Raw genomic sequence first — 13,225 nt, 5'->3', positions numbered from 1 at the left:
CTGATTTTCTGCTTGTCGTGAGACTAAACCTGGAATGGATAATAATAATGTCCCCCTTAAGTCAAATGTCTTAAATAGGAGAAAAAATAAAATAGTTTCACCACTTACGACTTGTATTTTTTTTTTTTTTTTTATTGTTTTCAAACAGGGTTTTTCCTAATGGTACACTCCCTAATCCACCCCTGGATTATAAATAAATCAATAACAGATTATGGATTATGGAATTTCATTGGGAATTTCGTGTTTGGGGGCAGGTTGGTTGAAGGACAATGTGTTCTCTGTTGTTTCCCAGCTGCCTGTGTTGTTTGGTCCTGCAGCTCCCAGCTTCCCGTCAGGATGTGCGGGGATGTAACGCTGACGAGCAGCTGTGCGTGTGAACACCACGTGTTGTTCTGTTTGTCTCATCTGTAGTGTATAATTTAAAAAAAAAAAAAAAGACAATAGCCAGATGAGCTGGGTTTGAGTTTTGTTGCGCTACGTATACAATGGTTTACAGCGCGTCTGTCAGCTCCTCTTGCACATCAACACAGGTTTTGTATTTCGTGCTTGTATTCTAACTGCGTTTCACCAGATAACAGCGGCTGAGCCTGACCGTCAAGCGCACACGGTAGCGTTTTTCTGCAGGAAGACAGACCTTACAACGCCGGCGGTGAGACGACTCGCAGGCTCGTTTTGATAAAAGCTCAGACTGGGGAATGTTACAGCAGCCTCTGAGGAACCAAACCCTGGGTTCTGTGAGCGGGAGCACGACTGTGTCCCAGGTAATCCTGTCAGTCACCTGTCTGACCGAGGCGTCAGAAGCAATATGGGCCGCACAGAAGTCACATGACAAACAAACAGCACGGCACATTTTATTTTATTTTCATGTTTTATTATCATTTCTCCCATTAGATCAGCGGTCCCCAGCCTTTTTAGCTCCACGGACCGGTTCATTATCAGACAGTATTTTCACGGACCGGCTTTTAAAGGTGTGGCAGATAAATACAACAAAATAAAATGATACGACCAGCATTAAAACGGGGGTATTTTTAAAAACATAATAAACATTAATCCAACGTGTCCTCGCAGCTTTGTTAGTTATGTCCTTGTATTGTGTTATCAACATGAATAACATCCTCTCCTCCCCCTGATGTTTTCTGGTCAATATGGCGATGTTTAAACTTTAAAATAACATACACCACAAATATAAAGTGTACAAAGAATTCAACTCACCACAACGCTGAATCAGTGGAGCCCTGAGCCTGTTTCTCAGTAACCAGACGGTCCCATCTAGGGCTTCCAGAGACATTTGTTTTTTACTCATTTTTCTGCTTGTGGGTTTGTTTTTAGTGGTAACGGATCACATGACCTAGATAAGCGTTCTGACACGCATCAAGAGTGAGTCATAGACGGATGGAGTGGAGAGAATCCGGTCATTTTTCAAAATAAATGTCGTTCAGACTCCGAAAATAAAAAAAAACGGTAATACCGTAAGTTAAATATTCTTTCTGTGCGGCCCGGTACCAAATGACCCACAGACCGGTTGGGGACCTCTGCATTAGAGCACCTGCCAAAAAAAAACAACAAATCTAGTCTTTTTGGCTCATGTCTTAAAGGAAAAGTTGAACATTTTGACGAACAAACTCATTTATCTTTCTGATTTACAGATAGTTTCTCAGGTACTTCACATGATGTTGCAGGAGGACTTCTCTGGAATAAAAACTGGAAATTTACCAGCTTGGCTTTGCATAAAAAAAAAAAAAAAACCTTCAGAACTTGTAAAACTACCATCTTTATTCCGCAGCAGCCTATTAATGCAGATTAAATGCCAGATTAGCTAACAGTATTGATAATTGGGGATTGTTAGAGACGTTACAGGTTCTGGATACGGTTAGTTCGGCTGTGAAAAGCCCTTTTGTGACAAATCTCAACACAGATTTGAAAAACGGAAGATTATTGGAAAGTAGGGCAGTTCAGTATATGAATAATACATCTGTAGTAATGTGCTCAATATTGAGTTTGCAAAGGATTCCAATAAATCAGACACAGAAATGTATATCTGTATTTGATAATGAATGTCTCTCACAGCTGGCACATGGAGAGCGTTCATGATAACATGGAGGTTTATGTTCATCATGACTGATAACATCATCAGAATATTCAAAGATAATATCACTGTTGCATGTTTTCCTAAGACTGAGCAGCTCTGCTGAAAACAACAGTGACTGCAACTGTAAACATTACCTTGAATACAAAAAAAGAAGGAACAGGACGTGTAAAAGGTGACAAATGACACTAATGTCAATTAGTGCCTGGTCCAAAATGTTGCTTTAAATATACATTAGGACTTTATTTTTCCTGCTAATTTGAAGTTGCTTTTAAACATCTTTTACAGGATTTTTACTAATTGTAGAATACTTACAAGAACGAAGGAATGGAAATCTAAATAACTGTTTTATTAATTCACAAAAACCATACAAATATGAAGCATAAAAGGTTGGACGCAGTCATGTGTTTATCTAACCGTATGTGGAGAGCAGTTTAAGCTTTCAGCATTGTCTTTTTGGCTCTAAATCTCCTGTTGAATACAGTCTAGAGCCTCACAAACATAAATATTGCTCTAAAGTAAAATAAAAATTCACCCATTATCATAAAGGCTGCTTTACCAGTTACATTTATTAGTTCAGCTATGCTGCTAAACAGTGCAGGGTAATGACTCGAGTCAACTGTTTCAGAAACAAACATTCATGCTTTTACGGCCCGGACAGAGGAGTTACAGTTCGAACAGCGAAAGTAACTCCCCCAACCAGACTATCAGAGTTTTGGAGTCATTAAGTTCGGGTTTGGATGTCTTTTAGTCGTGTTTATTCATTCGCTGTGCTGTTACTTGTGGTAACCTTTCCAGAAGGGGGTGAGGATGATGTTCACATCTCGTATGCAGAGATGAAATAAAATGCCACGTATGTCCAGAAGCGCCGAAGAGCCAATAAATAAATACAATTACATCCAGACTGCTGACCTGAACCAGCTGCAGTGTTATTTGAGGGGGCATTTCCAAATGCTGTAATGGGATTTACTAAATCATTTGCTTCAGTTAGATGCTGCTGCCTTTGCGCCGAAGCGCGGTGGAGGTTTGATTTTTTTTTTTGGCTTGAGGCAGCCGAGCTGAGAGTAGGAGGCCAATAAGATCTAATTCTAATCCATCCCAGATGAAGTACTAAAACTCTGACCACTTTGGAAGCTCCAGGTTACAGAGTAATGGCTTCAATTTTGTATTTTAAAAAAAAAAAAAATTATTTTTAGTTGGACTGCTTAAAGCTGTTGCACATGCTGTAGATCTACTCCCTTTTTTTTAACTTTTTATCTATATTTAACAAAAACCCCTATTTGTCCCGAAGGGTTCCAGTTTGTTCTCGATTTCTGCTCCCAGCTCTTTGGGAGTTTCGCAACGACAACAAACAAAGGCTTTACATATATTTCAACATTTTACTAAACCAGGTGATCTCCTAACTCGTGTCTACCCTTATATTAACACTACAGCTCACACAGACTGAATACTTCTTTGGATTGTTGACCAAATGAAACACAAAAAGTTAAAATGTCTCTTCTTTCCTTCTTGATTTGATCAATAAAAATAGATTAATCAAAATCCTAACATTCACATTAAGTGAGTTTCTAAGCCTCAGACTAAATCACTTTTTTTTTTGACATACTAGATCTGTGGGAAAATACGTGTAGCGCATTCAAAAATTAGTATTCGAGAAAACATTCTTGGTGACGTGAACTCTCGTCGCAACAACACCAAAGAAAAATTGGTAGCGAGGAAAAAGTGATCGACGGTAAATATGAACTCGTTTTCCAGGAGGAGTCGCGGCTCTTTGGCAGGCGACGCTGTGGTTGGGTTTTGGTTTGAAAACATTTGTATAAGAGCCTGTAAATTCAGATAAGTCATCCGTTTTGGATTCACTTAAGGAGCTTACTGCCAACTGGATGAATCGATGGGAGGGGAGGGGAGCCAGCACGTGAGTGAAATATTAGTTTTTAAACCTTGTGCCGCAGAAATACTTTAAGTCGCCTTTGACGTTGGGTTGACAAAATTAAAGAAGCGAATCAAAAAGCACCACGGGGTGTTCCCTAAGTCTTTAGTAAATGTGAACATAATAACAGAAGGACTTCCTGACAATCTGTTTGTTGCTTTCATTTGGCCACCATCACTGGCAGCTTTTTTTTTCTCTCTCCACCTTTAAAATAACTCCTTGTCTGCATGTGGTCTTTGTTGGATGTATTTGAACAGTACAGCCACACCGCTCAACAGTGAATGAACATTAAATGTGTGATCCAAAGCAGCGAAGGTCAGCACATGGACTGGAGGCGTCTGTAGGGTCAGCACGGACGACCACTGCAATTCTGATTGGTCACAAAACGATACAATACTCACTCAGATACACTGTGGAATATGTTTGTGTTAGGACACATAATGGCACATTTCAATGCAAATACCTTCTAATAACAACCTAACATTAAGGTGCTGTCGAACAGCTGGGGACCACTTTACAGTCCCTATAACAGTTTGAAATAGTTACGGCAGTCTTTTAGTCCCCTGTCGCAACACACACACACACACACATATATATATATATATATATATATATATATATATATATATATATATATATATATATATAAAAAAGACACCACCCGCGGAGGGTGAGAAGGGAATTTTTATTTTCTTTTATATAGATCGATCTGCTGAACGACTCTTTGCTTCTTAGCTCTCCTCCTTCTGAATGTATCCTTTCAAGCTCCGCTTTAAAAGTCGAAACCAAAGACCCACAAGCCACAGCTCCAACTACGGCGTCTTCCGTTGTTGTTAAATGTCATGTGTAAAGTGATGAGGCCGCACAGGCCATCAGAAGAGGGTTTTGAAAGCCCATTTTTCCTCTGGTGGTGTAAAAGCAAACCTGTAGGTTCTGTAGAACTGCTCCATAGTAGAAGAGAGAATCTTCAGGCGTTTTATGATTGGATTCAATGATGGTAAAACGACTATCAAAGTCGGACTTGCGACCTGTCCAGGGTGTCACACAGTGACTGCTGGAGATAGACACCAGCTCCCCGCAACAAAGAAAGGAAAACAGTGGGTAAAGAAAACTGATGGATGGACCTTCCAGGTCCTGCGACACATCTAAAAATAAGACCTACCTCCCCCACCTCGACTCCCTAATAGGACTTAATCTTTTTAACAGTCCTTTTAACTGTTTGGTCCAAAAACGTCTTCTGTCTACTGCAGGATGAAGACACTGGCTCACTGTGGCAGTCTTTGCTCTGCTTCCAAGGACATGTGTAGGCGCATGTCCACATGTGTAGATCTGAAAGCATATCACAGCTTCCTTTTCCATTTAGCTGACTCTGTACGAGTGAGCTCACAGATCTCTTTTGTTGGGACTAATGCCCCTCAGCTCTTGGCGGTGACTTCACCGCGATGACCTTCAGGCTGCGGTGCGGCAGCTTGAGCCCCGCGTGACACATCTCTGAGAGGCAGCAGCGCGGTCGCTCCGCAGACCATCACCGTGACGTCATGGCAGTGGTATCGGCTACCCCTCCTTTGTACCACTCTAATAATTTCATGTCATGTAAAAGCCTTTAATAACTCGCCGCAGATAGCAGAGACTGCAGCAGGGCGTAACCGGAGCCGCGTTCAAAGCGACACAGATATGAGCAGGATGGTGCTGGTGGGAAGACAGCTGGCGAGCTGATGGGAAGGAATCTGCTTCTGTGTCCATTTGCGTCTACTGGTTTTGGTCATTGTGCTGACCTCAGATCCTCTGCGTCAGAACTGCAGCCTATTCAGTTTCAGACCGTTGGAAATGGACACAAGGTGAATTTAGGATGGTCAAGTTAATTTTTATGTAACGCAGCGTTGAAGGACAGATGTTGCGAAGCACGGGAAAAAAAAACAAAACGCATAGATAACATCTGAAACATTAGGCCTAAGAGACGTTGTGTTGCCAGTTGACTGCTGGGATTGGCTCCAGTCCCTCCACGACCCTGACCAGGATTAGCTACAGAAAATGAGCGAGTCAGGACTGGTTTGACCTCAGCGATGTGTTGCAAGCTTCTAAGCCTTCCTTGTCCAAGCGTATGATTTATGGATTATTTTAGGAGCTTAAAAGAACTTTGCAAGGAGATCCCTCCCACGTCGTGATAAATTTCCATTTAAACGGTAAACGCTGCTCATCCTCGGTTCAGATAGGACTGATGGTGAACCACCGAAGGTACAGCCATACTTTAAGTCTCCTGAAAGTCAGTGATCTTATTTGTGAGGCTTCTGAGGGGTCACGGGGGCCAGATTATAGCCGTCTGTTTGTTGCGTTGGTGTGGTCATCAGACCTTTCCTAATGGTTGCCAAACAGACACCCCTTCACCAGATGGTTCCCATCCAGACGCCTCCCCTTGCTCTTAACCAGCCCCTCAGGGACGAGACCTGTCTCCTGTGGCTGATAGATGAGTCCAGGTAGTGTCCTAAGCCCTCTGGTTCTAAGGAAAATGGGTTCAAAGGAGTCTGTATCATTAAGGCTGAGTGTGAAAGGGCTTGGGAATCCGCGGGCTACTTGTATTTATCACCACCAAGGCTGCGATTGAGGAATGCTCCCCGCTTTAGGGCTTTCATTTGTGTGCAGCCCGGGCATATGGACGCACTTACTGTACAGTAAGAGCAGCATAGTCGCTGTGGGTGAACTCACTGAACCTAAGAGGCCAGATGAAAACCATAAAACATTTGCAAAGGATGCATGTGTTACTGTAACCCGCTGAAGGCACGCTTACTGTAGGGAGCTGAATCTACTCTGTTGAATCAAGACACTGCTGCTATCAGTGGTTTTCACTCTACTGTGTGTGTGTGGAGAGAGGCGAGGTGCCTGTCAGAACGCGTTAGCAAGCTGCCCTCCCAGCAGAGAGGGATGTTCACCCATGACTGAGTTTGTCCTTGGTCTTTAAATCCCAGCGAGGCAGCTGGAAGCTCTCTGCTATCGAACCTGGTCAGTGCAGGCTGGAATTAAAACCATAGTTCACATCTTTTGAGGTGGGGCTCTGTGGCGAGGTTACGAACAGTTAATATCTTTCTTGTGCAGCAATACATTTAGATCTTGGCTGCTCCGGCTCCATCAGAATTAAACTTAACAAGTAATTGTTTATAACTTTTTTTCCACTGCATTTTGCTCTGTGGTACTGTTCCTGTACCATTGGTAGCATTTGTTCTCATTCATCCTACCAACCCTGCTAGACTGAAGAGATCACTTCTTTTATATCACCCGCTGCCGAAAGACAAAAGAAGGATTATGTTTTTGCCTGTGTTTGTGAAGCACAGGATGAATTTGAATGAAACTAGCAGAAACAAATCATTAGGTGTACATCCACAACTGATTACCATAGTTCAAGATAGCTGCCACAGCCAACCTATTCTGAAATAATTCAGTGTGTGTGGTGGTTTATGACGCTGATCTCCAGCACATGCTCAGGTTGCATCGGACGTTTGTTTAAAAGATTTCAACTATTCGGAGTCAGTCTGCGTCTGATAGCAAGATATCTCATGAAATGCTGAATGGACCTCAATAAAGCTTGGAGGAAATGGTAATTGGATGGATCAACATTTGGAGCCAACGCAAAAGATGGCCGCCACAGCGAGCTGGCCTTAGAAACACAGGAATCGCTGTTTTGGATGCAGTTGCACTGAATGACTGATTTCCTGCCGCAGCGCTAAAGTGAGTCTCTTTCTCGTTTTTAACCGAAAGTGTCTCTACCTCGGAGCTTCGTGCCTTGGCTAGTGTTACTGCTGACTTGTTGGCTAATAGGGCAGCCCTCCTCGTTCCCGTTAGCACCTCCGTCCCTTTAATCGGTCTCCTCTGGGGCAGCGAGAACTCGGCAATGAGCTCCCGAACATCTGTTAGCAGGATTAGCCCCATCTCCTCCTCGCGCCGTCTTTCTCCGAGGCGTTCCTGCGTTCCTTTCACAGGAAGCCTGGTGCAGTGGTGTGCGTTCGTCCCAGCCGTGCCATTCTGCTCCAGGGAAATCATTTTCTGCCCTTCTGCTTCATCTACTAATGTAACTGTATTAGAGCCATATTCTAATGATCCCGCAGGTTTAAAAACTGCTGTCTCTGCATGGTATTAGCGCGATCATTCAATCTGAGTCGCTCAGGGAGGTACCGTACCCACACTCGGCAACGAAATCAATCTGCTGATTCATTTTCCCAAGCACACCTCACTGCTACTGAGGAGCTAATTCACTCTGACCAGGCTGGATTGGAAGTTCGTTTCTTTCTTTCTTTCTTTAGGACTCGCCTCGGCTCCACCTTTCCGATTTAGTAAAAGGCTCGGGCAGGAAATTGATAGCACAAATGGGCCTGATTGAATTTGAGCCTGCTTACATGGTGTCACAGCAATCAGGCCCAGATGAGATTACAGACAGGAGGAGTCTTAGTCGGACAAAAAGGCCATCTGGGCTGATGGAGCAAACGAGGTCCGTGTCTGTGACCACTGAAAACGGTTAACTAGACTTTCATCCGTCAAACTGAATCCAATCAGTCTTTTCTTTGGTTATAGATTGTTGCATTCGTAAAAAAAAAAAAACAAAACCCCAAAAAACGCTCCTCCGTGTCTGAGACGCAGTGGACGCAGCGTGTTTTTCCCGTCAACGTCTCTTTGTGTTCTGAGGGCTGAGGTTCAGCCTTTGAAAAGTTATTTTAACCCCGTAACGAAAACAAATTCAGCCTCTGTTTGGGAGCTTCTGGAGGAGGTTTACCTCAGATAAACCGGTGCCTCGGTGCACAACAAACAGCGTGTGGTGTTGTGTAGAGAACCGAACACCAGAGGGGACGTCATACGGCCGTGTTCTCTGAGTTTGTGTGCACGACGGGGGTTAAAGCAATGTCACAACTCTGGTAAAAGGATCTTTTCATCTAGGGCTACACATTATCCCCAGAATGTATTGCTATCACAATATCAGAGTTTTCAGTACTAATGGCTCAATAAAACAGAGACCCAAACTGCATGCTAAATATATATTTGGCAGTCAGATGGATCCCTACTGTCTTGGATGCCCACAGCTGATTCAGGAGATTAGAGCTGAAATGCTAAAGCCATTTTAAAACTGTGAGTGTATCGCAACTAATGTCATCGCAATAATCAACAACATTGCAGTTTTCCTAATGTTGTACAGCCTACTTCAATTTGTTTAAAAATGTGGGGATAACGTAACAGTATTGGAGTGCTGCTCAAACATCACCGTGAACCGCTCGATCCAGATGTTCTGCAGCTTTTATCACCAGAACCAAACTAGCGTTTCTTGCAGAACTGCATATCGTCACGCTGCAAACAAAAGATCGTCAAACCCCATTTTATGGCTCACTATCTGTAAAAGTGACCGAGCTGCAGCCGTTTTTCTGTCGGCCAAGGTCGATCAGCTGCAGCGGCCATCTTGAATCTTTGAGTTGTAACAAAATCTGCCTAGTGGTTCATGGGATATTTTGCTAACAGACAGACATACAGGCAGGTGCGTCATTGCCCACCTGTCATGGCATCGAGCAAAAACAAATAGAGCAAAAACTTCGCTTTTTTTTTTTGACCACCTGCTGCCATGAATCATATATTTGTCTCCCTGTGTCTGTCTGTTAGCAAAAATATTTCCTGAAACAGTGGACGGATTTTAATCAGAATAATCAGTGGATGAACATCTACAACTAATTAACCCCAATTCAAGAAGGCTGCCTCAGTTAATTGACCATAGCAAACCCAAAAATGGCTGTAACTCAGCCATTTTCACAGATATTGAGCTACTCTTTGGTGTGGTTGTAGCTGAGAGTGCTCTCCAACACATACTCTGAGCACTCACAGACCTTTGTTTAAAACACAAATTGCAGAAAGGTTTTCCGGTTCATCCGCATGTAGCCGTACTCTGACTGTAAGTGTTGTGACCCAATTCCTTCCACAGATTTATTTACTCTTTTGTACAGTAAGCCCTCCCGACTTGTTTGAACTCCACTCACCATTGTGCTAATTACAATTCTGACGTTCCCCGGTTAAGCCTCGCACCTCTCCTCTTTTGTCCCGACATTCCTTCTTAAGAACCAAAACTTGCGTCGCACACTGGATAGGAACAAAACAAACAAACAAACAAAAAATGCTTTTATTGAGTCTGAAAGCGCTTTAGTTGCAGGTATTTGATATACTTAAAGAGGAAGAGCGCCCGCAAACTGTTCACTCCCACCAGCTGTTTGTCACCGTGTGAGCGGCTCTAAACACAGTGAGCCGCTGCAGATCAACATGTAGATCCTAAACAAGTCAAACAGATGACTGCTGCGTTTCCGACTTTTCTCTCAGTTGTCTTGGTTTTGGTTCAGCCGCCGTCCAGAACGCGGTATTTTATTAGGAGCCCAGCGTCGCCCTCAGTGGTCTCAGACTGAACAGTTTTGTTTTGTTGGAGCGGGGGGCGGTGGGATTAAAGATGTCCCGACTATTGTGTCTCGAACAAAACACGACTAGACTTTGAACGCGGCGCCTCGTCCGTCAGGTTGCAACAGGTCCTCCTCTGGTGAGCGGAAAGTTCGGGCATCCGTGGGCAGATGAAAGGGCGACGGGCTGAATGGTGCAGATGTGCCATTGAGAGGGTCCTGCTGCCGTGTTTGAGCGGGTGGGTGAATGAAACAGGCGAGGAGTGGCGGGGAGAAGGAGGTTTCGTTTTGCCTTGATTGCGTTTGCAGGATCTGTTTTTCTGCAGCTTCGCGGAGCCTCTTATATGTCAAGGATTTCCAGTTGACCCCAGTCTTCTGTTTGTCCTCTGCCTCCCGTGTCCTGCAGCGCAGCAAGACACGTTCAGCTGACTTTGAAATTCCACTCGTTTCGCAGTTTTAAGGTGCTGTAAAGTGCGAGCTGTCAGTCTGGGCTGGAACCGTGAAAAACAAATCATCGGCTCCTGTTTATTCTGAGCTCTAAGGGAACACTTACGGAGACGTGGCTCCTCCTGTTAACACATGAGCTACCCTGAAAACAAATACGATGTGCAAAGTCATGTTTTGGTGTCTAATAATGTCGACAGTATTGCTGCCGTTGTCATGTATTTTTTTTTTTATCTTTCACGGCTCATTAGTGGCATCAGTGTTAAAATGAGGTCAGCTGTCTCTTTCTCTTCTTGCTGTTCCCCTCGCTTGTTTTGGTTTTCTCCCTCATTGCTGTGATTTAGGCTTTTACTCGATGCTTAGTGTCTAAATCAGGAGAATTTGATCTTTCTCTTAAGTTGGCAAAACACGACTTACGGCTGCGCAGCTTGAAACGTGCATCTGTGATATCATTGTTAAATATGTGATAGTCGATCCAAGAGATAAGAGGGGATAAGAGGAAAAAGCAGCTGGACTTACTTTTTTATTTCTTCTTTTTTTCAAACATTTTGATTCTTGAAAACATTTCACCTTTTAGTCCATTAAAACTGAGAAATACTGTGAACTGATTGATTCACAATTCAGAGAATTGTGAGTCAGCTGGTTTGCAGTGCCGGTAATGAGTCAGCACTGGACTCCGCCCGAGTTGCTTTTTTTTGCCACTGCTTCTCTTTATAACTTTATAAACAGCTCTGGAGCCGACCTTCATCCTCGGCTGCAAAGCAGCCTGGATGAAGGTCAAGTCCGAGCACCGTGGTTCCTCAAGTGGGAAAAGGTGCCGACTCTGCGTTGGGGAAAGAGCTGCTGCCTCAAACGGAGTGGGGGATCGATTGGCGTGTTGGGATGGTGTCCCTGGTGGAGAGAGAGCTGGGCTGACAGTTTAACCAACGCTCCATGTTCTAACCCTCGTCTGTAGTCACGTGGGTGATGACCAAAAGGCTGAGATTAAGAACAAGCACCTAAAACGAGCTTTCTCTGAGTGGCTGACTCTAAAGGCTCTGGCATACTCCTTTAGATGTTGAGAAGTCGGTTCATGGTCACGTGGTTTGCGAGACGTTCGTTTTCGCACACACCTTTCATCGTCAGAACTCCCAGGAAGCTCCTCCCTCCTCCTGCAGCGTTAGAGGTTTCTTCCTGCTGGCTTCTCAGCTCTCCTGTTCTTATACAGATGTTTGCTTCCCTTACTACAACCAGACGTGTTTATTAAACCGACTGAGACGGTACATGTCGTCTGCCATTTCCAAATTTGACTGTGCCCAATAATGAGCAAACGAATGGAACGTGTCCCGACGCTGCCCGGCCCGAGGATGCACTTCCTCCCGGCCACCACAGCCACGAAGATCTGCCTGTGTATGTGTGACCTCGAGGCAGACCAAGGTCTCCGTGGAGTGATTACATCTCACTTCTGGCCTGTGAACACCTCGATGTTCCTCTGGATGAGCTGGAGGAGGTGGCTGAATGAATAGCAGTTGCAATAAACCCACATATTTCTCCCTCCTTTCTTACAGTTCTGTCATCAAAACGCACACAGCACTTTATATGTGCTTTAGCGTCTCAGCCACTATCATCTAAACCAAGCGGGGCAACGCGGTGTGAGAATCCAGTCAGCTGACCAAATCAGCACTGACAGGCTGAACATGAATAGAATCATTATTGCACACAATGATATTGAGAAAGACAGGTACATTTTTACCATCTTATGCAGCCGTACTCTAAAACATATTTTCCATTTCCTTACATCACTAAACCCAGGTCCTGTCGTATAGGATTATCCCCCCCCCGAATAAGGAAGCGGTGTCCGTATGTAGAGCCAGAAATGTTCAGGTTTTTTTGTTTTTCTCTTCACATTTCTGCTCTTTGTTCTGCTGGAGCAGTGACCTGATTTTCTTCATGGGGGGGCGGGGGACGATTAAAGTTCGATTCAGTCAAATACACTGTAAGAGCACAGCTGAGGCTTTTATTTGCAGAAGTTCCGACGCCACGATTTTTTCCCGTCGTACTTGTGCGCACGCTTGCTGTTTCAGTGCAACGGTGCTGTGAATCGAACTAAACGGCTGAAGGTTCGCAGTCGCTCTCCTGTGTAGCTATGAAGATGTATGATTGAACTGTGACCCCTCCCTCCCACACATACACACACACACACACCGAATCCCCATGTGCCGCTGCATCCCGGTCCTGCTGTATCACTGCAACAGCTCGCCGCGTTTCCTCCGCTGGTGCAACAGCCCTGCAGAGCGGAGACGAGAGCTGCCCTCATCCACCCATCCCAACCTGGAGGCTGGAGGGAGGGAGGGAGGGAGGGGGGGAGGGACGGATGGA

The 13,225-nt window shown here is 44.4% G+C and overlaps 1 protein-coding gene across 12 annotated transcripts in view; it reads left to right on the top strand.

Moving 5' to 3' along the window:
- myo9ab (myosin IXAb) overlaps positions 1 to 13,225 on the top strand; it is a 140,955-nt gene that overhangs the window by 40,936 nt on the left and 86,794 nt on the right. The gene's annotated exons all lie outside the window — the stretch shown is intronic.

Source organism: Kryptolebias marmoratus, linkage group LG11, assembly GCF_001649575.2.
Source record: "Kryptolebias marmoratus isolate JLee-2015 linkage group LG11, ASM164957v2, whole genome shotgun sequence".
In the NCBI taxonomy this organism is placed as follows: domain Eukaryota; kingdom Metazoa; phylum Chordata; class Actinopteri; order Cyprinodontiformes; family Rivulidae; genus Kryptolebias; species Kryptolebias marmoratus.
This window is presented reverse-complemented; position numbering and strand designations above follow the sequence as displayed.